Raw genomic sequence first — 26,233 nt, forward strand, 5'->3', positions numbered from 1 at the left:
GCCGGCACTGCAGTGCCTGCTTCACCCGTCTCCCTCCTGGACACGGCTTTGTTTCTCAGTCACATTCCCTCTCTTCTTGTTTCACTTTCACCACAATTCGCTAAATTAAAGAAAAAATCGGTTGTCTGTAAAGTCGGTTTACGGACGACAGTTTAACGTGACAACGTCGTAACAAAACATTGATGAAATGATTGCATACTTTTATGAATAAATTTGAATCTTTTTTTTTTAATTATCACTATTTTGTATGGATACAAAGAAGGAGTGTAATGAAATCTACAATTTAATTGATAAATTTACTTTTATTTGCACTCATTAATTCAAATTATGTTTATTACTTTAACGAAGAGATTATTTTAACTATAACTTTTATACATGTTTGCTATTTAACTTCTTACAATCTGTGTCATTCTGTTAAGGATAGGACGACGATAGGAAAAGTAGGAAACGAATGAGAGTGTTTCAAGTTTAATGTGCCTCGAAAAAGTCAAATCGATGGTTGTTCCAATCGAGTGGAAGAGAGATAGATGCGGCGCAAGCGTACAATGAGCGTAACGGGACAATGTGCGTTACGGGACACTTTTTCGTGCGTGCGGCCGGCGTTCATCGATTTATTAGACGTTGTCATGTCAAAAATGTTTTAGTACCTACTCACAATAGGTAGATTGTGTGTGAGCACATCTAGTCGCTTTAGTCTACGTGACGCATTTTGACTAACGTAAACATTTTATCATTTGTATGGTTGACAAATAAATAAATAAAATAACTTAATGATTCTTACGTAAGTTTTTGTAAAGTTTCAAGTTGAAAGAGAAATTGATTTAAGTACAAGCTGGAGTGTAACATTGTTTCCGAAAAATAATCTATCTTTTCTCCTCAATCAAATTATTCAGCCAACGATGGACATATTTTTTTATCTTTTTGTTTTTAATTTTTCAGGAAGAATAACTATAATTTTTGGAAGTAAAAATTCTAAATATCTGTGTGAAATTGTTTTATTAAATAGAGAAATAGGAAAATTCATGTTCTGTCTGTGTCGTGTAGGATTATTATGAGCTACATAATTTAACTGATTTTTCCCTTTGATACATACTCGTTTACACAACAAAAGCTACACAACTGAACCTAACTGCTTTGAAACTTGTCAGTCTAATATATTTACAGCTCATAAACTCTACAAACATCCAAACCAGAAAATACGGATTAAAATATTTGCCTACACAGTTGCGCAGAATCCTAAAAGTGCTTCACGTATTGCCTTTATTCTCCATGCGATCCTCAGGCTACTCACAGTTCACTGTCGACTGTAGTTTAACGAGCGACTGCCAATAGCTCTGTGATGCATTCTGTTGAAACCAGGAAAGTAACGCACGTGAAAAATTGGTGGTTGAATTCGTGAGTATTAAGTTTAACTTAGTTTTCACTTCGGCTGGTTCACGCTTTAATGGACGTTTCCGAGAGTCCTGCTTGAGATCTACTTTCATTAGGTATACTTACGCGCCTAAATACTGTTGTTTCGAGCCCAGTGAGACTCAAACATGCGTCGAGCAAGGTCAGACAGTTATGTTATACCTATTATTTTATTGTAAACACAGAAATGTTTCCGTCACGCTGCAGTGTACCTACACGAACTCAAACAAACATTGGCAGCCACCAATTTCAAGCCCAGAGTTTTTTCATGAAATGTTAAGTCTAGTTACTATTTTTCTTACAATGCTGTTGACCTAAATAGGCGCGTACTACAGTGTTTACAAATGTTTTTTTTCATTCCCAGTTTACCGAAAGACGCCTGTGTGATTTTCAAAATTAGACTTCTTTAAGCATGGTAATGCCTGAAGTTAAGAGCAACAGAATGCTACAAATAGTTACTCCTGTGAGGGCAATGGAGTTTATAATTGAATTAGTTTTCAGGAATGAAAACAACAATAATGATACTGTCAACAGTCACAACGCTATGGTGTTTGAAAATCTCTTATTGTGCGATCTAAGTCCCAATATTACACGAAGAAAAATTTTTTGTAATTTTCTTCGTGTTAATTTCCTTCGTGGAACTTCTGCTCGCAGTGGGGTGCACGCCGCACCAAGGGACACCATGCGACACCATGAGACACCATGCGACACCACCATTCCTGCTATGGCTGAAACTTCCAGTATCCCGGAGGTCTGGCCTCGCTTCGGAGGTATGACCTCACGCGCCATAGCCTTCCAGTCAGCAGGCGACAGAATGAATGTACCCAAGTGAAGAGTATGGCATCGGACCGCTCAGGACTTTCACATTAGACTACTGAAGAGGAAATCTGGTTGTTAACCAAGCGAATTACACGCAAAGGAATTTAAAGACAAACTTGTTGCAAATGTTTTATACATAGATTTTTTTTTGTATAAATTCAAATAATTTTCTCTTACACACCTGGTCGGGAACCTACTAAGTTATATGATAATTTGTAAACAATCAAAAATTCCTTTAAAACTGTTAACCACCAGGGATCTATTATCGCAATGCCGATATGACGATGACGGGATAATTGGCATATATTAAACAACTTATTCAGCAGCCTGGACCTAGGTGTTGCGTTTTTATTTAGAAGTGAACTTGACGATCCAACCGGTACTCTCTTTTGTTCTTAGAGGATACGCTAATTTTGCTTGTTCACCCCTTGTGCTCCCTTTCTGGTAAATTTACTTGAGTTTCTTTTTTTTTTTTTCATTTTTGTTTCTCAGCACGTCTTCCAGGTTTCTTTGTTAGTCCCGGACAAGGGGCAAGTTTAATTATTCCAGAGCGCGAAGGTGTAACGTTGTACGCATGGCCTCCACATTCGATTACAGGTACTGGACCCAGGATCAGAGACAAACCCCCCTTCCCCCACCCAAATTTTACAGTCGCGTGCTACATTATAATTGCATGGTTATTTCTTGCCTGCACTCTTTTTAGCATGTTATTTAACCTGAAAATACAGGGTATAATTATGGTTACTATTTAATAAGTCCAAACTAAGCTTTATTTATAAAATTATTTTATTTTAAAATGACCACAGCGAGAATGTATATTTATTTCACACACTGAGATGAAAATAAGCAGGGAAGGGGTTGTCACCACAACGCCGAACCGAAATACCACAACGCCGAACGTACAATAACGCCGAGTGCCAAATTGACCGCAAAGCCGACAGCTAGAAAACTGCTGTGTACCACAACGCCGAAATACAGTAACGCCGAAAAATGTACCACAACCTAACCTAACCTAGGCTAGCCTAACCTAGCCTAACCTAACCTTACCTTACCTTACCTTACCTTACCTAACCTAACCTTTGTGGCAGTCCTGCAATGACATTTTTCGGCGTTAATGTATTTCGGGGTTGTGGTAATTCGGCGTTGTGGTACACAGCAGTTTTCTAGCTGTCGGCGTTGTAGTCAATTTGGCATTCGGCGTTGTGGTATTTCGGCGTTGTGGTGCGTCCCCTAAGCAGGGCTGGGCCCGGGCCCCCACCCTTGTGGCGGCCATGGTTGTACGTGCTCGAAGACCCCAGCTGCAGCTCTGATTGGTGACTGCCGCGGGCTGTGGAGGCAGTCCCGGCGTCGCTCTGCGCGGAAGTCAGCCGCGGCCCCCCCCCCCTCCCCCCTCCTCCACCCGGTTGATCCACGGTGGGTGTGAACCCCGCTCGCTTCCTCTCCGCGGCTTATGAAAGACGTTATTATAGCCGCGCGTGGGGCAACGCCACAGCCGCCGCCGCCGCGACGTAACCGTGGCGCGAGCTGCCAACCCACCAAAAAAAAAAAAAAAAAAAGAATAACCTCACTCAGCGAAAATATTTACGTCGCGCGGCGTTTCGCGTATAGTTCTAGCAATTCTTCCACCAAAAAAAAAGGGGGGGGGGAGGGTTTGTCTGTAAAGTCGGTTTACGGACGATAATTTTACGTGATAACGTCATAAGAAAACATTGATGAAAAGTTGCATACTTTTTTTTTTTTAATTTTGAAATATTATTTACAGTTTTTTTGCAAATTTAATTTGAATAATTTTTGTTTAAATATAATCACGAACAATTAGTTAAAATGCCCGCCTCAACCTGTTTGATATTACAGAAGATTTTCTCGCACGGTGGTTGGCCGGTTCTTGCACGCTCGGCTCAGGCGGAACGTGTCAATTTTTCGTGCGTGCAGCCGGCGTTCATCAATTTATAAGACTTTATCATGTCAAAAAAAAAAAGAAGTTTCGTTACCCCACCTAAATAGTTTGTTTGGATTCGCACCACGACAAAAACAATTATTTTACCCCTCTACTAAATATTTATAGGATGAATTATGTGTATATACATACACACACTCAGGGTGAGTCTGAATCTTACCGACAAACTGCGGCTCCAGGTACGTCACGACAAATTAAGTTCAAAACATTTATACGACTCATGGTCTAAAGTGCTTCCTAAGGCTGGTATACACCTCTGAAATCGGGGCTGAACAACATTTCTATTTCATATAATAGAGAAAATATTTAAGATGGAACCCTGGGCGTCGGGATTGTTTTTTTAAGTAATAAGTTCCACAATCACCGTAAATTTTGTTGCTGTAGAAAAAAAATGTGATTGAAATAATTTGGGGTGGTAGAACGTCACAAACATTTACGGAAAACAAAGGTGTTACTCCCGATTATTTCAATCAAATAATTTTGCTACAGTCAAAAAATTTACTGTGATCGAAGAACTTAATTTAATTAAACTTAATCCAGACGCTCATTGGTCCATCTCAAATTCTTTCTTTAAGTTTTGCTGCTATTGTGATTGGGCCACAGTTAATCTTTAGAACTCTGAACCAATGAATAACCCTCTATAAAAAGGAGTATCGAATCGCAAGTATTCCAATCAACAGTTCTCACGAGTCAGTAGCCAATGAGCAGGTGTAATTTGTCCGAGTACATAGATGATTGAGTAGTCTCTAGTCCAGAGGTCATTAGAACCACGAAATTTTCCAGTCCCTAGACAAAACGCGACAAGTTAGGCTCTCGAGCACGGGGTTAGTTGTTGTCAAGAAATGGCAATGCTGTGTCGTAGTTGACGACACTTTCTAACTTGCAACGCCCGAAACATTGCGGAAATGGTGTTTTGACTGTTCCCGATATGCAATAGGAGCATGTATTATTCTCGGAAAAAAAAGATTTTGAGATCACCTGATTGTTAAAAAACGTCGGAGCACCAATCACACCCATTTGCGCGGAAGCAAACGCGTCCTGAATTACCTGACTAAATGACGCAATGACTTATCTTGCAGACGGCCGCCAAATGAAAGGAAGAAAACCGTTGCAGTTTAATGAGCGTTCAGATTTTTCCGCGAAAAAAAACATGCCTCTATTAATAAGCATTAATTAGAATTTCTGTCGTAACACACAGCCATTTACATAAGATAGTGTCCTTTAAAAATGTTTGTGCCTCGAGCCCACACGGCGCAGGGTATCAGCTGGTGACTTGGTACCCACGTAGTCTCGAGAGCTGGTCCCGACAGTGTTGTACTTGAGGCGGGGAGAGACTCCAGGGGTGGGACTGCGGCCTTGCGGCACTACCACTGCCCACAGCACGTGTGACGGGGCGAGAGGGACGCCATTTTCCACTCCCCTGGCCGTCGAGGAAAGTTCCCCAGCGGAGCAGGACGGCCGCAAGTAGAGCGTGGGGCTGCCGACAGGAGCGACCGCAGCGGACAGAGAGTCCTGCCTTCCCCTCCTGCCTCGTGTCCTGACTGATGTCCTGCCTCGTGTCCTGACTGCTGTCCTGATTCATGTCCTGACTGCTGTCCTGCATCGTGTCCTGGCTGCTGTCCTGCCTCATGTCCTGACTGCTGTCCTGCCTCGTGTCCTGACTGCTGTCCTGCCTCATGTCCTGACTGCTGTCCTGCCTCGTGTCCTGACTGCTGTCCTGCCTCGTGTCCTGACTGCTGTCCTGCCTCGTGTCCTGACTGCTGTCCTGATTCATGTCCTGACTGCTGTCCTGCATCGTGTCCTGGATGCTGTCCTGCCTCATGTCCTGACTGCTGTCCTGCCTCGTGTCCTGACTGCTGTCCTGCCTCGTGTCTGAATGCTGTCCTGCCTCGTGTCCAGACTGCTGTCCTGCCTCATGTCCTGACTGATGTCCTGCCTCATGTCCTGACTGCTGTCCTGCCTCATGTCCTGACTGCTGTCCTGCCTCATGTCCTGACTGCTGTCCTGCCTCGTGTCCTGACTGCTGTCCTGCCTCATGTCCTGACTGCTGTCCTGCCTCGTGTCCTGACTGCTGTCCTGCCTCGTGTCCTGACTGCTGTCCTGCCTCATGTCCTGACTGCTGTCCTGCCTCATGTCCTGACTGCTGTCCTGCCTCGTGTCCTGACTGCTGTCCTGCCTCATGTCCTGACTGCTGTCCTGCCTCATGTCCTGACTGCTGTCCTGCCTCGTGTCCTGACTGCTGTCCTGCCTCGTGTCCTGACTGATGTCCTGCCTCATGTCCTGACTGCTGTCCTGCCTCATGTCCTGACTGCTGTCCTGCCTCATGTCCTGACTGCTGTCCTGCCTCGTGTCCTGACTGCTGTCCTGCCTCATGTCCAGACTGCTGTCCTGCCTCATGTCCTGACTGCTGTCCTGCCTCGTGTCCTGACTGCTGTCCTGCCTCGTGTCCTGACTGCTGTCCTGCCTCATGTCCTGACTGCTGTCCTGCCTCGTGTCCTGACTGCTGTCCTGCCTCATGTCCTGACTGCTGACCTGCCTCATGTCCTGACTGCTGTCCTGCCTCATGTCCTGACTGCTGTCCTGCCTCGTGTCCTGACTGCTGTCCTGCCTCGTGTCCTGACTGCTGTCCTGCCTCATGTCCTGACTGCTGTCCTGCCTCGTGTCCTGACTGCTGACCTGCCTCGTGTCCTGACTGCTGTCCTGCCTCATGTCCTGACTGCTGTCCTGCCTCATGTCCTGACTGCTGTCCTGCCTCATGTCCTGACTGCTGTCCTGCCTCGTGTCCTGACTGCTGTCCTGCCTCATGTCCTGACTGCTGTCCTGCCTCGTGTCCTGACTGCTGTCCTGCCTCATGTCCTGACTGCTGTCCTGATTCATGTCCTGACTGCTGTCCTGCCTCATGTCCTGACTGCTGTCCTGCCTCGTGTCCTGACTGCTGTCCTGCCTCGTGTCCTGACTGCTGTCCTGCCTCGTGTCCTGACTGCTGTCCTGCCTCGTGTCCTGACTGCTGACCTGCCTCATGTCCTGACTGCTGTCCTGCCTCATGTCCTGACTGCTGTCCTGCCTCATGTCCTGACTGCTGTCCTGCCTCGTGTCCTGACTGCTGTCCTGCCTCGTGTCCTGACTGCTGACCTGCCTCATGTCCTGACTGCTGTCCTGCCTCATGTCCTGACTGCTGTCCTGCCTCGTGTCCTGACTGCTGTCCTGCCTCATGTCCTGACTGCTGTCCTGCCTCATGTCCTGACTGCTGTCCTGCCTCGTGTCCTGACTGCTGTCCTGTCTCGTGTCCTGACTGCTGTCCTGCCTCATGTCCTGACTGATGTCCTGCCTCATGTCCTGACTGCTGTCCTGCCTCGTGTCCTGACTGCTGTCCTGACTGCTGTCCTGGCTGCTAGACAGCAGAAATGGGAAGGATATGAGAAGAATTCGATAACTGGAACAATAAGATGAACAGTGATCTGTTAAATATTTTGTCATTAATGCGGGGGGGGGGGGGGGGGGAAGAGTCCCTACTAACCAAGTCATAACGACGTCAAGTACCTACTGCGTGACGCACATGACCCGGAACAACACAAGGGACATGTATAATAAATATATCATCACGACTGCACTGATAGATTCCAGGATGTAACTTAGTTTCTTTCTTCTTGTTACTACAGCAAATAGCAATATACGACGTATAACACGCGTACGTTATCGCAACACATAGAAGCATATTCTCTGGCTATAAAATAAAATTATAATATACGACATTTATTCATGCAATATAATGTTCAATTTCATAACAACGGAATACAGCGGCTAGTGCCTGTTCTATAACGTTGGTGTTATGACGATTACGGCGTCCAAAGTTTTGTCAGGTATGTTCGCAAAGATGTTGGTCAATCTAGGGGATGGAAAGGGGGGGGGAGGAAATTGGTTTCTCACGAACTGCTGTGTGCCCTTAAGCCACAGATTCACGCTAAGAGTCCACCACCAAGTAGTGCTTAACTATGAACTTTAGTTGCAGCTTCGAGTGTTGTTGTATGACAGAGACGCGAGCAAAGCTGCGGCAACTTTCTCCTCGACAGTGCGAGTGTCGGTCTCGCTCCTCTGGAGGCGCGGCATCTCAGCATCTCACGCGCAGTCGCCCGCACGGCTGTGGAGGCCCCCCCACCCCCTTCCCCCACAATCATCTTTCTCTTCCCGCTCGTTCCAGTAGACGTGATCCTAGCGCCAAAACCATCTCGCGCTTTCATTCTGCTCCAAGCCGGTCTCAACCTGCTTATTTTACAACCAAGTCTTTTGAGAACGTTATCAAAAAGGTGCTGCAAGGAGTTTCCCTTGAGAAATAATGCTAATCGCCACTAGAGAACATAGTGTATACATTGCCCTTATCAAAAAACCATTAAGTTGTAATCAGTACCAGACGTCATTTACTCGAAGATATATGTTGAATGATCATCGTAAGACATGCACTATCAAGCTTGGTGATGATATCGAGGTCGAGTCTACAAAATTAAGGAAGTGGAATGAAGGAAAAAAAAATATTAAACGAATATCATAATCTCAAAAAAATGTGAAATTGCTGATGCCAGCAACTATATCCCAGATCTCGCAAATGAAATGGATTTGAAATATGATTAAAATAGGTAGCATCTTCATGGAAAATGAAAAAAAAGAAATTATTTACATCAAATTCTAATCGTCTCTGCGAAATTTTAAACAATATAGAAGCACCTGAAGCTGATAAGATCGAATTTTGTCATAAAGTTCTGAAACACAAACTGAAGGAAACGATGCATTAAAATATGTAAAAATTATCCTGATGATGCTTATGATAATGACGATCACTGGAATTATGAAGCTTTTAATGACTATGAGGCTGGTGTTAAATCAAAAAACCGTCCAGATTTTAGAAGGGTTGATAATAAACATCTGAGGAAGATGACAGTAGCAGAAGAGATTGATTACACTTCATGGGGAGATCCTAACATATTGGTCGACAGGTTAAGACTTCTAATTGCGTCGAAAAATGCAAAATTCATTTATCACCAAAGTCTACACTTCATGAACCAAGAGGTACGGGCTAAATACAATGAATGACTTCTATAGTATATTGTATGCGTCTGTTAAAACCAGTAATTTGTAACAATGTAACTTGGCTACAATTGTAGATTGTTAGAGACACATTTAAATATATTTGTTAAAACTATATTTGAAAAATAATAAACTGTCAAAAATAAATTAAAGTGATTTTTTTTACTCACAAATTATACCAGTCGCCACGAGTATATAAGTGTAAGCCAAGCGGTGGCTTAGTTAGAGTAACGACTGACTGTCTCTTATAAGTAGAGACCGGAAAAATTCGCGAATTCATTTCGCGATAGGCTAAAATACAAAGAGTTATACCTCAGTGCTGCCTCTGCACACTGCTCACAACTCACCTGGATGACGCTGGGCCAATGAGAAACACCCAGCCAAAGCTTTATCGAATCACAGGCTGCTACGTTGGGACGTCTCACAAGACAGCAGCCAATGAGTGGGTGATATTTGACCGAGTGGACGTAGAACTATTTTGTTCATCTTGGAGGTAATTGAACCCGCGAATTTTTCCTGTCCCTACTTATAAGTATCCTGGAATTTAGTTTGCATTTGTACATTTCCAGTGCCAAATCCGATGGAAGGTTTACCATCGTCAGCGGGGGAACCTGATGTCAGCGACGTCGACGTCGACCTCGGAGATCCCGATGGAACATGTACCATCGTCAACGGAGATCTCTATGGTAGCGACGTCGACGACCGCGAACATTCCGCTGGTACGTGCACCATCAACACCAATAATTTATTTAATGAGCTCATGGCCGTCAGCCGAAGAAACATCGATGTCGCCAATACATCATCAAAACTAGTTTGACTATGGCAAAACCTGTCAACGATGACTATACTGGAGGTACAACAGTGTCTTCCGAGCATCGATGCCACCACTGGTTTTCTCGAACAACGGTAATGCTCGTCGACACGAGAAGAGAGAAAGTGCTACGAACAAACCTCGCAAAATGTTTGGCTGTAAAAAAATGTCGCCAGCAATTTACAAGAAATTATAAGTTGAAAAGACAGTAGAAGACATGCAAAGATCCTGCTGCATGGCAGTGAGTAAAGATTTAACTACTACAGCGTTGCATTATTGCACCTAAGTGTACAAAGGAAATTGGTACTACAGCAGTTACATCAGCAGCTGGCTCGGGCCTGGTTCGTGGCCATCGAATTGACATCCTTGCAGCTAATGCGATGATGCACGAAGACAAAATGGTGGAGAGACCTATAATTCATTATGGCAGCTGTGACGTTGTAATCCAATATGGCGGGCCAGTTGAAGGCAAAGACCAAAGTTAAGGTCAAATGTACCCAGAGGCTTATTGGCGGCTGGTAGCTTGGGAATTTAAGCCACTTTGGGAACATTTCAAGCCTTCGACAATTTTGGGGGAACAATAAAGGGAATTTTTTCCCTTAAAACCGGAATTCATCATTCGAAAATGGGAATCATTTAATTGTCAGAATATTTTTTTTAGATTTTTTTGGTGAAAATCTTTTACTATAAACGGGAATTTTTTTGTCATTTTGGCCAATTTTTGGTAATTTTTGGCAATTATTTTAGGTCAAGTTTAAGATCAAAGGTCAAGGGCAGCCAAGATGGCCACCATGACGTTACAATACAATATGGCTGCCAACAACTCGACTGAAATCGTGCCACAGGAGGATAATTGATATAAACTACTGTTCTCTTAAACTTTTCTGTGAATATTCTACGATGAATTGATATCCATGCACCCTTAAACGTTCAAGTCAATGTTTTAAACATAGTGGAAGAACCAAATGTTTAATAAAGTTGAATTGATACGACTCAGCCATGCTTAGGTAACTTGTATTTAGTTATTGGTGCGAATGTTTTATTTTTAAAACTTGAGTTAAAATTTGTAATGTTTTAGCATACGTTATTATAAGCATATTTTGGGAGATTTTATCGAAAGCTATATTGTAAACTACACAATAGTTTTTCGGAACGATTCGTTCATAGCAATTAGTACAAATGTTTGTAAAACATTAAATGGCGAGTTATGATGACGCAGATTTGAAACGACACAAAATCCTCCACTCGGTGACTTTATCAGCGGGTGTCGGAGATAGCTTATCGGAGCGATGTACGCAACTTGAAGGGTTCGCGGACACCAATTGGTGATAATCTCCGGCTCACTCGCGACCACCCCTCGCTAATCACCCCGCGGGGGTGGCGGGCGGACAGAGCGACAGGCAGATAGTGACCGCCCCGCAATATGACCCTCGGCGGTGGGAATATTCTGATAGCCGGTGACAGTTCTGTCTTGTGTGCTGAGTGACACCGCGGCGTTGCGGAAACTCATCCGCGGCGGACAGATTCAGCTGCTTTCAGCTGATAAAGTCGCTGGAGCGCGCAAACGCAGCAACATCACCACTGGGAATATTTCGTAAATGGAACTGAAATAATCACGTAAATTACAGATGTTTGTACATTTCGATGAATGCAACTGCATCGTTGCAAAAAAAATAGTTGACAGTAATACTATATTAGGATTCTTCCCCGGGAATTTATGCTTTGTGTTGTCCCCAGTACCTGCAACAGTTGAAGCTGTTTGAAGCCTTTGTCTGAACAGCTTTCCAGTAATGACTGCGCACATTAATAAGCATAATAAAACCAAAAAAAAAAATCCAATTCTTGAATATTAGTTTATCGTTTCCATGGTTTTTGAAAAAAAAATTATGCTTGTAAAAGTTATCAATCAAAATTTTAAATTATGCGCCAATTTTCGTAAGCAAACAAGAAACATTCAGTGTTGTTACCATAACCGTATATTCATAAATGAAAAAAAAAAACCCATAGAAATGTGTTGTACAAATTTGCAATAGCTTTCTTGTAGTGTTATTTATTGGCAACTGGTTTCGAAATCGAATATTTTGTAAAAGTACAAAAAAAAAAATCTGTGTAAATGAGAACTGTGGGTTAACACAGTTTATAAACCTGACATTTTTTTTTTTGAAAATTTACATTGCCAACAGTTATGTGATCGAGTGAAGTGGGCGTACTGACAAAATAATAAACTGGTGCACAATGAAGGAAGCGGTGGAGAGGGGCGTGGGTTCGAATCCCAGGCCAGCCGCTAAATGTCGGAGTCGACAATAAATTCCTCGCGGCGGGTCATGTACACCGGGGAGTTGGCACGGCGTCTTCATAAACACCAAACACTTGCGCGTTAGTGTTGCATCTTCACTGGATCACGGCTTGCACGACTCGCCTTCCAGTGGGCTGGGCCAACGAGGGGCCTACATTCAGACATTCAGGCCCCGGTCGTCAGCTGATGTCGGGTCGTGTGCACCTGAGCCTTGCGCAGTCCGAACCTACACACCGCCGGACCCGCGCCATCTCGCAGTTATTAGACTTGACCAGTGCCCAAGTCCTTCGTCGATCTCACTGCATTGCGTTCTTAGAATATTTCCCAAGGACGCGGCCAGAATTTTATTTCGGGGGAGGAATTTTTTTTTAAAACCTAACTTCATATTCCATCAAGTTTGACTGCAACTAAAGTGTGCCTCCATTTTGTACCACTTTTTTTTATTTCGTTTTTGAAAAACTATACACTCTTAAAACACGATATATTTAAATTACTGTGTATCTGCGATATTCAACTGTTAAAGGTGTGATACTGCATCATCAGTTGATCAGTTTCAACACACTAGTAGTGAAACGTCACAGATATGCAGTAGTTTGAACGGTTCAAAGTTTAGAGTGTACACTGCTGTGTTAATTTCTTTGCTATTTATTGAGTATTTCCTCGTTTGGTACATTTTCTGTTCGCTATGTGCTTAGTATTATTCTGCGCACTCATATCGGAAGCTTTCTAACATCTCTTCATTCGCAGTTTATATCTAAGTCGAAATTTCAAGACAAGTCCCTGTCAGTTTTCGAGCCTGTTGTATATTTCATGTCACCTAGATCTTAATTTCTAGAAATGTGACGTGCCCATTAATTTCCCTCCTTCGACTTGTCCCGCTGACACTGATCACTGGTTCCTGGCTGTCCGGTGGAGTCGAGGCCAATCCATTCTCCGTCAGTTCCGGCTCTCGGGGTCGCATAACTGTTCGACCTGGAGCAAGGAGCCACCAAACGTCTTCACTGAAATTACTGAGGACTTTCTGGGGACTTGGTGCAGTAACTGCAGCTCATATTAAACACTGGCTAGTAACGCAATTGATCCTCGTGATAACAATAAGAAATAACGCCAGGAAACTTCTCGTCCTGTTTCACTCCAAACTACAGGCCTTCCAGTCAGGTCTGCAATTGGACCAACTGCATAACAAACGCCCAGGAGCAGCCTGGGTCAAACAAGAAGGCATAAGGAACAGGGAATCTCTGGCTATCGGTCGCACGAACAGCCAGGGGAGGTTCGTGTTGGCAGGTTGCTGCGGAATACAGAATGTTGGTCACTGGAATTCGGTACTTCTGCACTCCACGCTACCTGGGCGCGCGCTGCTTAATCTCAAGGGGCGTGGTTCGATTCTTGTCAGAGGAATTTCTTTATTTTTTAATAACATTATAATATATTATATCACAATAATGTTGAATCATCTCAGTAAGGTTATGTTTTGTTCATGTAGGAATTATTTACAGACATATTTCAGTCGTTTAAGCAAAAACAAATACACTCACAGTGTTATAATATGAATTTTTAAAATATTTCCGGTTATGCATTAGTAATGCAATAGAAGTGTAAGTTCTAACGTGCGTGGACACTTTATAGGAACTGTTTAGTGAATTTTAACAAGATGGACAGTATTTCAATGTCGAAAATCACGTCCGAAGCCGGATTGTTAACGGAGCCGTTTCTAAATTTCCGTTTTTTTCGTGCTGCACTGCTCTCTGCGTTTGACGGAGGCAAGCGACGGCGATGATCCAGGCAGCGAATTGCAGCGGCGAGCGCAGAAGTGTGTGTGTGTGCGCGTGTGTGTGCGTGATTCACGTCCAGAAATTTTTGTTACTCGAAAAGCGAGTATTTATGTTTATCAACATTATTCAAACACGCTCAGCATTATTTTAAAGAAGGATTCTAAGTGAAATGTAATGCAGTGGCGTAGCCAGGATTTGTGTATGGGGGGGTGTTAAGAACGTATCCCCCCCCCCTTATTAAAGCGGGGAGTCCGGGGGTCCTCCCTCGGGAAAATTTGGATTTTAAGGTGTAAAATACTGCTATTTTAGCATTTTTCTGTACTTAAATTTAAATATTGTAATGGTAAAAATTTTATTAATTTTAGTATTAAATTTGTTTGAGTGAATGAATAAGAAATTTAAATAATGATTTCATGCTAGGGGGGAGGGGGGGGGTTGAACCCCTAAAAAACCCCCTGGCTACGCCCCTGAGTCGTGTGCGAGTGTCGTATTCTTAGGTGTGTTCGGAACACGAGAACACAAGAACTCACTCGTTGCCGAGGTTAGATGCGACGCGTCTCCGGCTGGGGCCGTCGCGGGACTGCACTCCCGGGGGGGCAGGGGGGCAGGGGGACAGGGGGGCAGGGGGCAGGGGGCAGGGGGGCAGGGGGCAGGGGGCAGGGGGCAGGGGGCAGGGGGGCAGGGGGGCAGGGGGCAGGGGGCAGGGGGCAGGGGGCAGGGGGCCTGGGGCGAGGCTGTGTTTACAACCGGCGGAAGTCTGCGCGGTTGCGCCACCAGGAGGGAGCCGCGAGGCACGCACCGTTACGCCGTCGCCGACCTTGAGGGACGACTGCGCTCAGACGAGGACACCGCCTCCCACGGGGTTCCCACCAACAACCCGTCCAACGCTCTTACGGTGATTCTCTTATTGATAGAGACCTGCAAAATTCGCGCGGATTCGTTCGGCGATAGGCCAGAATTCAAACACACAATACCTCTTAGATAATTTTGCTATTGGCTTGCTGTTCATCTGGACGAATCTCAACCAGTTATGAACCCTCAACCAAAGAAGGATCGAATCACAGACAAACCAGCTGAGACGACTCACAAGTCGGCAGCCAATGAACTTGCGTTATTTGCCCGAGTGTACAGAGTTATGTGCAGTCTATCCTGAAGGCCATCGAAACCGCGAATTTTGCAGGTCTCTACTTATTGATTTAAACCTTTTCGGGGGGGGGGGGGGTAAGGGGGGTCCGCTTACGCTTGCCAAATCGCGACCGTGAAACGTGGTTGACAAACGTAAACGCCAAAAACTATGTTTTTTTTATGGAAAACTTCCTGTATATTATAAAGTTTTCTGTTCATTGCACGCGTGCGGGCCAAAAATATTGGCAGTACACACGACAGACAAGCACCCCCAATCCTGCGTGAAGAGTCGAATAAATCACGGCGCGATGTCTTAGCAAAACTGCGAGAATTTCAGAGAACTGTAACATGTCGGAAAACTAAACCACGGAAATATTTAGATGTTTTGCCGACGTGTCGAGGTGTTAAGGCCGCCCTACCACGCGGAGCTGTCGTCGCAGGGTGCCACCGCGTGCTCCGGTGACGCGCCGCAGCCGAGGAGCGACGGGCAAGGATGTCGAGGTCCTCCGAGACGGCCTGGAGGCGGACAGGCGGGAGCACGCTGAGAAAACCCTCCTGCCTCGCGGTTAGTGGTGAAACCAACTGGGCCTGGCTCCGCCGGGAAGCTGACCCTCGTCGCCTTGAGCTCCAAGTGCATCGTGTACCGTATCCATTGGGAAAAGACATTTCCGTCCCGGCAGCTTTAGAACAAGCAAGCACACACTCCAGCGCACAAATTAACAAGCATATATGTTTGCGGGTAACGTTACTTAAAACGCTGCCTGCAGCCAGACCCCGCAACAGAATGTTTATTCTTAGGCCTGACCTGCAATGGCACGGAAACATAAATAATGGCGATCAATGAGATTTCATTTCCGGATTACGAAATATTAATTTTACTATAAAATATATTGCGCTTCGAAATCATAGCACGGGCATAATTTATGTATATAATAAAAATAAAGGACCAAGTTATAGTAAAACACTAGATATTCTTGTACTTGAAACATATTTTAACTTATTTAGAACATAAATATGTTTACCACCGCAGCCAGGATCTCTGCTTCTATTGGTCGCACGGAGCAAGGTAAATGGATTTGCTCAGCATTGCCGAGTTAATCCGGACGGGTGCGTCTCCGTCTGCGTCTGTTGTAGGACGGGCCTAGAGCCCTGCGCGCGCCTTCGCGCTACTGCCAGCCAATCAGCGGACAATCAGGAGGCTATTGGTCGCGATGACTGGCCACTCTCCGCCCGGCACCTGGGACGCGGCGGACTTGAACAGTCCCATGATGAAACAGTGACCTTCCAAGGTCTTCCTGAGCTCCCAAGTGTCTGGGAGGCTCTGGTAGCCAGGTTTTCATTGGACGGTAAATCGAATTTATTCGCTTACACCTGTGTGAAGTTTACTAGAAAAAAATGCCAAAGTTACCGACAAAAAGGAACGGTTACGTAATTTCTTCTCGCAGAGAAGCTGTACCAGAGAGTGAGCAAAAACTCATTGCCACAACAAAAGACGATCTTTCCTGAGTTCACACCGGGACCAGCTAGAGCAGAGGAGGAACGGCGCATGCGCAGACCGCAGAAGAACAGAGATGAGCAGAAGACCGCCGTGCGGAGGTAGCCGAGCTCAGCCGAGAGCAAGCGAGCGTGGCAGTCACGTGGTCGCAAGTGGAAGTGCGTGTCTTGGGCGAGAAGGACCAGTGTTTTCGGAACAAGAGTGCCAGAGGCAGCGAAACACTTCCAGAAACCAATGGGCAACTGTTTTTTTATAAGGAGGGTTTCTTGGTACCGATTTCAAGTGTATTCATGTCGGTGGCAACTGTGCCAACAAATAGCCAAACTATTTATTTAATTTTGTATTGAATTTTCTGGTTGTGATAAAGCTTTCCTGGAGAGGGGAGGGGGAAGACGAAACTTATTTTTGGAATGTCCTTCGTAAGTGGACTTGGCAGTCGTGAGAATCCTTCCCCGCATTTCCATCCGTGAACCGGGATGAGGACGGGCGGATCAGGATGCGAGCCCGGGCCGTCAGGAATGACCTAGAGACCTGCAAAATTCGCGGATTCATTCGGTGATAGGCTAGAATTCAAACACATATACCTCTTAGATAATTTTGCTATTGGCTTACTGTTCATCTGGACGAATCTCAACCAGTTATAAACCCTGAACCAAAGAAGGATCGAATCATAGACAAACCAGCTGAGACGACTTACAAGTCGGCAGCCAATGAACTTGCGTTATTTGCCCGAGTGTACAGGGGGTATGTGCAGTCTATCCTGAAGGCCATCGAAACCGCGAATTTTGCAGGTCTCTACGAATGAGAGTGCAGTGTCTTACCACTGCACCGCCTCGGCTTCGTCTCCACGCCCTGGGTCTCCGAGGGAGGCGTCACCCAGCTAGGGGCCGAGGTCCGGGGGCAGACGACGCAGTTGCGCTCCGTGGACGTGGGGGCGGGCCCCCAGACTCCCGGGGGCTGGACCCCCCGCCCCCCGGTACCCCGACGAGGAGATACGAGCGCAGACCACTCGGTCCGTCGCTGGAGGAGACAGGCGAGCTCCAGTTGTGGAGCTGGGCCTGGAGGCTGTGCTCTGACGGAGGATCGGCGGTTCAACATCCATTAGATCTCGAAGGTTTCTTTTCCTAACGCCTCGCGCAAACTGATCACTTTTCCTTTAAAGTGTTTTGCAGTCGACACTACAATAATTTTTCTGTTGCGCACTGTTTCAAGTCCAGAACCCTAGAAGGAAAGCCTTCCTAATAAAATACAGAAGTAGCGTACATGTGAATATGTGTTTCTTTTCGCTGCGTAAATCTTCATTTTCGCTCAATGTTCGTCTCCGTAAGCACCGACAATAAGAATAAAGGGGAAAAAAAACCAATTTTGGCTTCAACAGATAATTTAATGTTGTCTAAAGCTATTGAAACAATTTAGTGGGATGCCTGTAATTAAAAGTGACTTGCTGCTACAAATGGTTTAGCCTGTGAAATCATTGGCGTTTAACCGAATTTAGTTTTGGGGATGACTACAGCTGTAAAAGTAGTCAGCAAACAACTCTTACAATGTGGAACATTTTCAATATTTAAAGATAAAAATTGGTTATGCCATAAAATTGGTTAAACCAATATGGTGTCTCTTGGTTGCTACCCATCTCCGAAAAGACTTCCGGTGTTCCTCTGGTTACTATCTTCTAGCCAATATCTTGCTGTGCCGCCTGCTCGAAGCTGCTCAAAGCTGCTCGATGCTGCTCGAGCCGCGAGACAAGGCGGTGAGTCCGGCGGCAGGGAAAGTGGCCCAAAGCTTCAACAACATGGCGCAAGCAATGGCGCCGATCTCGAGTACTTGAACTGCTGAACTGTAGGACGATCGAGCAGCGTCGCTGTTCACGTCTCTGAACTTACTTTCTAGGAACAGCATTCAGGTCAGGTACCTCCCCCAGTTTGAATGCCAGGTATTCGCTGTATACATCCGTTGAAGTGCCCGGGTCGACTCCTGGCCAGGTTGGAGATACTTTCAAAGTTAAAAAAAACTCTCCAGGATACGAGATTGATTAATGTGTGGTAATCTGAACTCTATGCCGCTACATGGAACGGGAAACTATCGCCAACCTAGTCGCAAATCGTTCTCATTCTCATGTACGTCACATGTGGTTCTGACGTCTCAGCAGATGCTTGATATGCACTTAACTCTACCACCTCTACACTCCAGCACACACATTATATGACTGACGTATGGTATTATCGAAAGGTTACGCAAATTCGGAACACTAAATTCCAATACTTCATCACAGTCAAAAGTTTTTTTTTATACTTACTTTATGTACTCTTGAAACGTTAACCAGCTAAATACCAAACTAGGATATGTACGTGAATGTAACTCTGGTACAGACATTTCACACATGAAATTTTGGGATCATCACTCAATAATTACGTACTTTCTCACTATACAATCTAAATACAACTTTGTGCTTTAAATGTATTACCACTTAAGATGCACCAGCTTCTCAAACAATAACACATATCCAGCTATGCGGTCCTCATAAGTAAAGCCTACGTAACTTATACATTGTTGACCACAGTGAATGATAATATCTCGTGCAAGGTAGAGCAAAATAATCATGTTGTGGCGGTTAGTAAACGTTCGGCGAGTCCATATGATCGAAGGTCCAAACGCCGGTCAAAGAAAACAATTACAAGACAAAATAATGAAACCAAACCTTATCATACATAGTATAAGGTATAGATGTTGTGTAATTTTATGCACTGTTACACAAGCTAATGAAGTGCTTAAGTCTAACATCAAGAACTAAGTCTGAAAAACATATAAAGGACAATCACTGAACTTACACTAAAATATAATTCGAGTGTCGGGGTTATTCATAATATTATCCTTCCGTTGTACACAAATATATGTAATATGTAGAACTACTAGCGACGCACCCTGGCTTCACACGGATGTGATCTACTAATGTGGCGTCTTTTAGATTTGATGAGTAGGTATATGTACCAAGTTCTCGTAAGTGCCCGGTGTTTTCAAAACTTATGTACAAACTAACACGTACTGCCCATCACTATAGAATTCATTTGTAAACAATTTTGACATAATTTTTCTCATGAGACAACACAGACAGGTTTTGATTAGAAGGCACACGTGAAAAGGCTACTAATGGCTATCTATGTGAAAAACAGTCATCGCTAGAATCTACGTCGGTCAAAATATATTCGCAGATAACTAATTATTTTCGAACCAATTTTGAAAGATAGAAATGGTTACTGTGTGGTCATTCTTAGAAGATAGACACATGCTATCGTGGAATTTTGTGTAGGCTTTTTTAAGACCTACAATTATGTAGTACATTAATTTGATCAGGGGCGCAACAACAGGGGAGGGCAAGGGTATTTTGCCCCCCTCTAAAACCTTGAAGTGGGGGCAAACGGGGGCAAATAAAGTGCTGTGTAATCAATTTTTAGATAATAAAACTGCTTAAATAACACCATTTTCCACCTTGAAATACAAATTTTTACGGGGAAGGAACCCCGGACCCCCGCTTCAATAGGGGGGATCGATGATTCTTTATAAAAAGGTATTTTGCCCCCCCTTTGGAAATTTAGTTGTTGCGCCCCTGAATTTGATGTATCATTCATGTTTAAGTCAGCATAAGCCATGTGAGCGCCCTTAAAAAGCATTATTTTACGACTTGACTACAAAACGAGATTTATCTCCTATCTTCAGATTTTATATGAGTTTTTTTATACACACAAACCTTCCGGGAGTAATTCTCTAACTGATGGTGAAAACTGCATCAAAATCCATTGTGTAGTTTAGGAGAAAGCGGAAAGACAGTCGCGGATAGCGACTTCGTTATTATACTATCTATAGATTCTTCAATCAAAGCATACGAATCAAACAAAGATAAAGTTCTTGGATGCCACAGCTACGTTCAATATTTGGAGACTCCAACATTCATTTAGGAGGACCTGGGTTCTAATCTCAGCCGGCCGCCTGCAAATGTTGGGGTGGTTCCTACCCAGGGCATGGCTTTCAGCCAGGGGCGTAGCCACGGGGGGGGGGGGGGGGGGTTAGGGGTTCAACCCCCCCCCTAGCACTAAATCTTTAATTAATTTCTTATACATCACTCAAACAAATTTCATATTAAAATTAATAAAAATTTTACCATTACAATATTTAAATTTAAGTACCGAAAACTGCTAAAATAGCACTATTTTACACCTTAAAATCCAAATTTTCCCGGGAGAGGACCCCCGGACCACCCGCTTTAATACGCGGGGGAGGGGGGCCATGCTTCTTAACACCCCCCCATACACAAATCCTGGCTACGCCACTGCCTTCAGCAATCAGCCTGCACCGTGTTCGACACGTGCGTCCTCTCTAACCAACTAATCGAGAAAAGACGTCAAGACCAAAAATAATATTTTTAAATGTTCAGCGCGTCGGAAAGATACTACCTGCAGAGGAAAGCCACTCACCGCTGAAGTTCTCTGGCGGTGGCAGCAGGTGGTGGTCAGGCGCTGCCCCGGGATGTCATGCCGAGCACTTGTGGGTAGCGCATGCGCGCTGCACTCGCGCACTAACAAGCACCCTTCCTCGCGGCGTCACAGGCGCTACTGGCCCACTATCTCGCCCATCTGACTCGCCCCGCGAGGGATGGGAGGGGGAAGAGAGAGCGCGCGCGCCGCCGGGATTGGCCGCGCACCTGCGTGACGTCACGACACCCACGTCCAGGGGCCTCCGGGACCCGGCCTCGCGCCAGCAGCGGTGTCTCTGTCCCAGGCGGCCGTGGGCGAGGCGAGCCACCCCGTTACCACAAGGTTGCGACACTCCGCGGCCCGCGCTACGGGACCGGAGGACATTCTGCTGACGCATCGTCGTCGTCATCATCATCAACATCATCATTAGAGACCCGTGAATTTCGCGGATTCAATGACTTCCAGGATAGACTCCAATATCCTCTACACACTCGGGCAAATGCCAACTGTTCCTTGGCTGCTGACTTGTGAGTCGTCTCGACTGGGAGGGCCTGTGATTCGACACTTCTATGAGTGAGTGTCTCTAATTGGCCCTCAGTCCTCCAGATTAACAGAGAACCAATGACAGAAGCAGCACTAAGGTATAATTATTTGAATTTTAGCATAACACGAAATGGATCCGCGAAATTCACGGGTCTCTAATCATCATCAACATCATCAACTGCTTCCAGACTGCGGCCGGGTCAACAAATTAAAATGCCTCCATCTTCCTATGTCACTCCACCATTCCTCCTGTTCCATTCTTCTCCTCTCTCTCCTGCACTGCCCTTCCCACATACTCGTGGGTCTTCTTTGGGGCCTTCTTCTTCCAGTGCATTTCAACTCCATCATTTTCCCAGGCAACCTCTCTTTTCGCATTCTCTGCACTTCTTGCTCTCACAATGATCTCATTCAAGTCCTGGTTTTGCATTCCACAATTTCATTCCTGATCCTTACAGACCGGAAAAATTCGCGGTTTCATTTCGATATAGGCTAAAAATTTAAATACGTATACCATTGTGCTGGATCTGTTAATTGGCTCACGAGGAGGACTGTGGGCCAATGAGAGACCCTCGACCAGAGAAACACCGAGTCAGAGACTAACCGGTGAAGAGGTGTCGCAAGTCAACAGCCAATGAGCGGGTTGTCTGATGCCCGAGCATACAGAGGATTGATGAGTCCATCCTAGAGGTCGTTGAACCGGTCCCTGCGGATCCTTTCTCGCCTCGTAACTGCTAACATACTCCACATTAACTTGATACCTATTGCTCGTGAGTAGTATGTAAATGGGCATACTAGATCAGGCGCCAGGCGGTGGATTGAAGATTGTCGGTCCGCCATCTTGGATTCTGACGTCACGGCGGCCATCTTGGATGGTTGTGACCTTGACCTTTGACCTTGACCTTGAATTTGATCCTCAAAATCCGCCAAAATTGGGCAAAATTTGCCCAAAATTCCTCAAAAATCGCCAAAATTTCCATTTCTGTGGAAAAAAGTTCCGCCAAAAAATTTCAAAAAATTCCACAAATTAACAATTTCTCTTTTCGAGGGAAAAATTTCCCGTTTCGAGGGAAAAATTCCCGTTTTTAGTCCTTAAAAATCCCAGCGGCTGAAAATTCCTAAAACTGGCTTAAGCATCCTTAACTCAAGCCTCAGTTAAGCCATTTCTAGGAATAAGGATACCATGACCGCCATCTTGGATTATGTCGCCACCGTTGCAATTTTAGTTACGGTCGCCATCTTTAAAATCTTCATTTACTATCCGATTTTAATGAATTTTTTTTAAAAATTATAAAAAAATTCAAATAATAAAATTTTAATAAAAAATATTTAAAAAGCATACATTAACGACACGGAGCTCGGAGTCCGCGGTTCGAACCCGGTAGGTGCAAAAAAAAATTAAAAATGACGACAGATCCTTCCCCCTAGGTGGCTGCTGGCAGACTGACCCCCACCACTTTTACCAATGCACATATACCATCAGGTAGTATGACGTCATGTCCGCCATCTTGTCTTCGATGCTGGAAGCCAACATCATTGTATAGTCGGCTAGAGTGCGCTGACACCATGCTAGTTTAATTCTTACCCACTAGAGTGCAGTAATCATTTATTACTGTGACACCCGCCATCTTGTCATTTGGCCGCCATCTTGAAAATCCGTAATTATTTAGCTAGAAATTCGGGAAAAGTTCCAAAATTCATTAAATAAATCACTCATTAATTTACATATTGATTCGATCGATTCCCGTCCTCGGTTCGATACCCGATCGTTGCAATAATGTTTAATCTTATGTAAAAAATAATAATTTAAATAAACCATGTTCAACATTCGTAAAGAGACTCTAAATCCTCTACGACCACCATCCTATCAGACATCAAGACCACCATATTGGAAATGTGTAATTTTAATGCTAGAGATCCGGGAAAAAGTTCAGAAATCATTAAATAAATTTCCGATCAATATACTGATTAATTAGATCGACTAAGGTCCTTGGTACGATCTAGGATGATGCAAAAAAAATTAAATATAACATCAATTTAACATAAAAGTAACAGGTTCGAGGAATTAAACACCACAAGTTCTTTTACAAACATAATATTTATTACATAATTTCTATTCTACTACAGGATCACTTACGAAAGCCAGCAATCTTATAATCATTTAGTTCCGCAGCGGTGTGAAATGACTAATTCTTAGCTCCAATCGGTTTATACTAGACAGAGTCCAGCCAGAACCTTTACAGACATAGTCCACCTCTTCTTGACAGAGTTTCTGGATACCGTTTTTAACAGTTTGCTTCACATCGTTAGAACTGTAAATTACTGCAGCCGATGTCTTGAATGCACACTTCTTCACTTTGTCATCGAACGGATATGGCTTTCCATATATACAGTCCAACCACAAGTTATATTTCAAAGGTCCGTTTGTTGCTACATCATCAGTAAGCTGATTGATTATCATCTGTCTGATATCGTCAAGAAAATTACAACTGTCCTTCGACTCACCGAACGTATTTAGATAATAGTAGTCTTTCAACGTTCCACGAAATGCAGACTGCGCCAAGTAGAAGCCATTTCGTTCACTTGTAATGCTCCGAACACAGTCTTAGGTTTAGTTCCATGTTCAGACGTCATAACAATCGGTTGCTGGGCATCTGTTTTTTTGGTTGTACACTTTCGTGTCTCCAATCTAAAGCGAGGAGTCGAAATGTCGGTAGGTAGTTCAGCAGTAGGAGCACAGACTCCACCTTTACATTTTTTCGCATGATGTCGCAAACTATCGATTCGAGTAAACCATTCATGACAATCATCACATCGAAACTTTATACGAGAAGGATTCTTTTTGCATTTGCTCCGCTCATGTCTTCGTGCATCATGGAAAAATGCGAACGACGTATCACAGTAGCTGCAAGGATACCGTGCTGATGTAGACGAACCTTTCAGACCCGATCCAGATATGAACGTTGCAACAGTAGTACCATTTCCAGGCATACTCTTATGAACATCGATGCATCGCTGTTGCACCGAAACCTTTACTTTCTGCCGCACAGCAGGACCTTTACATGCCTTCATGTGCGTTTTCATATTATCTTTTCTGGCAAACTGCTTATGACATTTCTCACAAACAAACATTTTACGATATAGGTTCTTGACACATTCGCTCCTCTCGTGTCGCCGAGCATTGCTGTTGTTTGAGAAAATCTTGTCGCAGTAACAGCACCGATGTTCGCTAGTTGTCAAATCAGCATCCATTGAAGTCTCCATCGAGGTCGTATCGTCGATCGTCGTGGTTTCCTGCACATCCAGCTCAGTAGTTATTAAGCTATCTTCTGCTGGTGGTATCACATCTATTGAAATCTCCTCCAATGTTGACGTCGTCGTCGTTGCCAACGAGATCTGCTCCACCATTGTCGTCGCTGACGTCAAGGTTCCCGTAGACGATGGTACAACGTCCATCGAGTTCGACGTTAAAGTCGGTAAAGATGCCATCGAGTTCTCAAGAACAGGTAATTACGCGACTTATGCACCAGATGAAATAATCTAGGTGATCCTTACACCGTCGACGACAGTAACAAACTGACCGACCTGCTGTCTAGGACTCGCTTATATACATGCACCGGATGGAATAATACGCTAGTCAAATCAAGAATCATTTACAATAATACTAGAGTCAAAACAACATTAAAAATAGAAGGACCATCAACGAAAAGGCAGCACATTTGGAAGCACCGACAACGAAAAGACAGCACATTTGGAAGCACCGACAACGAAAAGGCAGCACATTTGGAAGCACCGACAACGAAAAGGCAGCACATTTGGAAGCACCGACAACGAAAAGGCAGCACCGACAACGAAAAGGCAGCACATTTGGAAGCACCGACAAAGAAAAGGCAGCACCGACAACGAAAAGGAAGCACATTTGGAAGCACCGACAACGAAAAGGTCGCACCGCCAACGAAAAGGAAGCACATTTGGAAGCACCGACAACGAAAAGGAAGCACCATCAACGAAAAGGCCGCACCGCCAACGAAAAGGAAGCACATTTGGAAGCACCGACAACGAAAAGGCAGCACCGCCAACGAAAAGGAAGCACATTTGGAAGCACCGACAAAGAAAAGGCAGCACCGCCAACGAAAAGGAAGCACATTTGGAAGCACCGACAACGAAAAGGCAGCACCATCGACGAAAAGGAAGCACATTAATTTGTCATTGACTCCAATATTCATTGGCTCCAATATTCATTAGCTCCAATATCCATTGGCTCCAATATTCATTGACTCCAATATCCATGAGCTCCAATATCAATTGGCTCGAATTGCTCCAAAAGGTTCCATCAGCCTTTTGGCTCCAACAGTTTTTTGGCTCCGATAGTCATTGGCTCCAATAGTCTTTGGCTACAATATTCATTGGCTCCAATAATCATTGACTGCAATATTCATTGGTTCCAATATTCATTGGCT

The 26,233-nt window shown here is 44.6% G+C and overlaps 1 protein-coding gene across 1 annotated transcript in view; it reads right to left on the reverse strand.

Annotated features, from left to right (window-relative positions):
- The window catches only part of LOC134542077 (chitin synthase chs-2), a 111,968-nt gene extending 90,615 nt beyond the window's left edge, over nucleotides 1–21,353 (reverse strand). The window contains exon 1 of the mRNA XM_063385991.1: nucleotides 21,234–21,353. The gene's annotated coding sequence lies outside the window, so the exon portion shown is untranslated. The remainder of the gene's footprint in view (nucleotides 1–21,233) is intronic.
- Between the last annotated feature and the right edge of the window lie 4,880 nt (nucleotides 21,354–26,233).

Source organism: Bacillus rossius (assembly GCF_032445375.1).
Source record: "Bacillus rossius redtenbacheri isolate Brsri chromosome 4 unlocalized genomic scaffold, Brsri_v3 Brsri_v3_scf4_2, whole genome shotgun sequence".
NCBI lineage: Eukaryota > Metazoa > Arthropoda > Insecta > Phasmatodea > Bacillidae > Bacillus > Bacillus rossius.